At 41.9% G+C, this 4,776-nt stretch overlaps 1 pseudogene; it reads left to right on the forward strand.

Annotated features, from left to right (window-relative positions):
* The first annotated feature begins 479 nt into the window (after positions 1-479).
* Positions 480-1,457, forward strand: LOC105881365 (ribosome production factor 2 homolog pseudogene; annotated as a pseudogene).
* Positions 1,458-4,776: the final 3,319 nt, after the last annotated feature.

Here is a 4,776-nt window from a genome sequence, read left to right on the forward strand (position 1 = left end):
ATCGCTTTTTCATTTTGTTCTACTATGGCAAATGGCAACTGCCCTGTATCCTAAAATTTTCTTCATTCTCTTTTTTCTTACTCTTCTTTCATAGTACTAGCTTCTGCATCTCCATGCCACTCTGTAGTAGCAGTATGCCTTCATTTTAAATTTAAATGTTTGTCCATTCTTATTTTTTAACTAGAAAAACAATTTAATTATATTACAATTAAAATAAATGTAATAATGTAAAAAATTTTAATAAATGTAATTACTAATTATTACTCATGTTGTTTGCATAAAATATTCCAATAAACACAATACAAGTTACATTATATACAATGGAAAAAAAACATTCAAACTGCATAATTGCCTGACACAGGCAAAATCCTGTGAAGTGTTTGTGTAGACTACAATAAGATCTCAGGCAACACAGTGAAATGTCCTACCAAAATATTAATAATAAAGTTGAGTTTAACAGAAAAAAAATGTTTGGAAACCGCGGAGTGCACGTGCATTCTCCTGGTTGAGTTTGTGGACTGAACTAGCGATGGACGCTTTGGATCGAGTTGTAAAGCCCAAAACTAAAAGAGCCAAGAGATTCCTTGAGAAGAGAGAACCAAAACTCAGTGAAAATATTAAAAATGCCATGCTGATTAAAGGAGGAAATGCAAATGCAACAGTGACACAAGTACTTAGAGATGTGTATGCCCTGAAGAAACCGTATGGCGTTCTGTATAAAAAGAAAAATATTACAAGACCATTTGAGGATCAGACATCACTGGAATTCTTTTCAAAAAAGTCAGATTGTTCTTGTTCCTGTTTGGTTCCCATAATAAGAAGCGGCCAAATAATCTAGTAATAGGTCGTATGTATGACTATCAAGTGCTGGATATGATTGAATTAGGTATTGAAAAGTTTGTCTCTCTAAAAGACATTAAGAACAGTAAATGTCCAGAGGGAACGAAACCCATGTTAATATTTGCTGGTGATGATTTTGATGTAACAGAAGACTATAGAAGACTAAAAAGTCTTCTTATTGATTTTTTCAGAGGACCCACAGTACCGAATATCCGCCTGGCTGGATTAGAGTATGTTCTGCACTTCACTGCACTGAGTGGGAAGATTTACTTTCGAAGCTATAAGTTGCTGTTGAAGAAGTCTGGTTGCAGAACACCGCGGATTGAATTGGAAGAGATGGGACCCTCACTGGATCTAGTTATGAGGAGGACACACCTGGCATCAGATGACCTTTATAAATTAGCTATGAAAATGCCAAAAGCTCTCAAGCCAAAGAAGAAGAAAAATATCTCCCATGATACTTTTGGTACAACTTATGGAAGGACACATATGCAGAAGCAAGACCTGAGCAAACTACCAGGAAAATGAAGGGATTGAAGAAGCGACCTACAGAAAGGATAACAGAAAACCAGGAAAAAAAAGCAAAGAGAATTAAAAAAAAATGATGGAGCTTAGCCAACAACAACAACAAAAAAAATGTTTGATACTGCTTGAGATTTTCCCTTAAATTAGATCAATTTAAATTACATTAATAATTCAGTTCCTCAGTCACTCCGGCCACATTTCAAATGCTCAGTAGCTACAATGGTCTCTTACCAGACAGTGAGCTCTAGTGGAAGGCAGAGAGAAGGTCCAGATTTGGGGGTCAGGGGGCAGCTTTGCATTTTCTTGGGGTTCTTTGAATCTGAGAAATTGAATAAACAGTCTGAGTGAGGCTCCCCCTCCTTCACTTCAACCAAGGTGGCTCCACTTTTATGTTTTATTTATCGGATCTTCATATAAGATTTAGTTGGAAGAAAGCATCTCACTGTGTTTCTCTAAGAGTTCGAAACCGTAGGTCCTCTCTGAGTAGGAGAACCTCAGTGTGGTTAGAGATGCAGGGTCTCAAACCACTGCAGGTGACTCACACGTGCATTAAAGTTTAAGAAACATTAAGCCATGTGGTTTTTCAGCACCGTGATCTCCTTTCCCTATGAATCTTCACACACACACACACACACACACACACAGTGTGTTTTAAAGAAGAATTAGCTACCCATCATACCATCGTCAAACTCTGGCATTTTGGAAGCAATCACAAATCAGGGAACGCAGCCCTTACCATCTCCTATTGGCCCATGTGACCCATGTGGCACTCCTGGATCCTGACTCGGAGCCCCAGCACTTCCCTCCTGCTCCAGTTGCTGCGCCTGAGGCAGCCCCTAGGAGCGCTGTCATTATAGTAGACTCTTCATTGACCTAGCAGAGCGGTTGAGGTTAATGGTTAAAGGAATAAAGCCCGAAGCCAAATCGAGGGGATTCAAATCCCAGCTCTACCACTCTAGTTCTGTGACCTTGGGAAAGTTTCTCAATCTCTCATTAGTGCCTCAACTGTCTCATCTGTAAAATGGGAATAATAATAGAATGCCCATAAAGGGCCGTTACAATGATTAAATGAGTTAATATGGGTAAACAATTTGGAATAATGCTTGGCACATAGTAAATACTATATAAGCCATATAAACACCAATCATTCTCTGCATATTTTCCCCAATTTTTAATATAAGGATAATGAAACTACTCACAGAATTTTCCTTAAATAATCTCCTACCTCTGGGCAAGAGCAAGTTTTATTTGCATTAAGTGGCCCATAAGGAGGTGTTCAAAATATGTCTGGGGAATGAATGAGTGCGTGAATAAACTGGTAACAGATTGGAATAGGATGTTATTATGTCCACGTGAGCTCAGAATTCCAGTACTGTGCTCCGAGTACCAGAATCCTGAGTCCTTCCTGGGAACCAGCTTTGTTTTATCTGTTCCCTCCTCCTGGCTGTTAACCCTAGAGCTTTCCAAGAGTCACTTGAGTGTAACCTCAATAAATGCTTTTCATAATTGAAGAGATTTCAAACCTACAGTCAGCAAAGCTCCCAGCACGAGCAAAACCAAAGCTAGAGTTTTGTGTTTATATAAGGTGAGGGGATTGGAATACAGAGTGAGGCAAAAATACAAAATAAAAAATGTAACAACAACAACAACAAAAAAAGGCTGGAGATATTTTGCTGGAGAATTGATGTCACCTTAGTAAAGGAGCATTCGTTATTCCTTCTCATTATTCTTTCCTAAGTGGTTCCAGTGAAGTTCAGCTTCCACTTTCTTTTAATGGGTCCATGACGGCCAAAATGAGGGGACTCCCTCTTGGGTGCAGCGTCCCCAGGGCTCTGAGAGCACACAGCTCACTCAGCCTCACAATGTCAGATGTGACATGGGGCAAGGTGGGAAGGAATAACAGGGAGATACTCCTGCCCACGGGCACACCTATTCTGAACTACCCTCTGATAAAAGAGAAAGGAGAAAGAACAACAGAAAGAAGTTGGAGGTCCCTGGCCCTTCCCTCCAAATTTGGCCGGGCATGGTGGCTCACTCCTGTAATCCTAGCACTTTGGGAGGTCGAGGCAGGAGGATTGCTTGAGCTCAGGAGTTTGAGACCAGCCTGAGCAAGAGCGAGACCCCATCTCTACTAAAAATTGAAAAAGGAAAAAAAAAAAGAAGAAGAAGAAGAAAGAACAACAGAAAAAAGTTGGAGGTCCCTAGCCCCCCCCTCCAAATTTCCTGGGAAAATTGCAAAGCAGATTGTCTCTGGCAAATGAGATAAGAACATGGGACAGAAGGCTTGTTGCTGAGAACAAAGGAGAGATTGAACAGAAGAATGGGGCTGGGCTGAGATTTGTTCGTTCTGTTTGCTGGAGCATCTAGCAGATAGAAGGTGGCTGTGTTTGGGGTCCCTCTGGGGAGAGTGGATAGGCTTCCTGGAGCTAAGAGCTGGGAACAGGTGCCAGCTAGAGTGGAGTGGCCACAGGCAAAGAGCTGGCTCGTACCATGAGGAGTCTTGAGGCTCCCACAAGGACGAGGCAGAGGATATACCAGCCGGGAGCTGGGAAGATTGCCAAGCCCTCTTTTATTATGGTGGCAGACTAGGAAGCAATTCAAGGGCAGGGACACATCTGTCTATCTTCAGCCTCTGGTACAAATGCATAGGAGGCGCTCTGGATGCTTTTGCATAGACGAATTAATGTAGGAAATACTCAAGTAAGGTGTTAAGTGCTTGAAGTACTTGAGCCCCTGGATGGAGCCTGGGGGTCTCAGGGGCCAAAGCTGAGCACTGGAGAGGGTGGGCTGGCCCTTGGCAGTGGGGTAGAAAGGAGGGAAACCTAGAAGCTGTGCCCTTTGCAAAGAGTTAGTGTCAGGAACATGGCAGAGGAGAGTGGAGAAAGTTAGGAGTCTGTGTTATTCAGGGTTCTCCAAAGAGACAGAACCAACAGGATGGATAGATAGATAGATAGATAGATGGATAGATAGATAGATGGATAGATAGATATAGATAGATAGATAGATAGATAGATAGATAGATAGATAGATAGATAGTGTTTATTAGGGGAACTAGCTCAGGCAATTATGGATTTATTAGGGGAACTAGCTCATGCAATTATAATTATGATTATGCAGAACTGAGATAGTGCAACTCTCCATCCAAGGCAGAAGGCCCAAGAACTGGGGAATCCTGGGCAAGTCCCAGAGTCCCAAAGCCAGAGAACCAGAGAATCTGGAGTTCTGATGTACACAGGCAGGAGAGGATGTTCCCAATCCAGAACAGACAGAGAGCAAATTTGCCTTTCCTCTGCTCTTTGTTCCATCCAGGCCTTCAGCCGATCAATGGTGCCATTGAGACCCAGAAAACAATAACCCAAAATGAAGACCTCAGAACCTAAAGTTTTTCTCTGCAGCTCTCTTGTCCTCCTG

Source organism: Microcebus murinus, chromosome 6 (assembly GCF_040939455.1).
Source record: "Microcebus murinus isolate Inina chromosome 6, M.murinus_Inina_mat1.0, whole genome shotgun sequence".
Taxonomy (NCBI): domain Eukaryota; kingdom Metazoa; phylum Chordata; class Mammalia; order Primates; family Cheirogaleidae; genus Microcebus; species Microcebus murinus.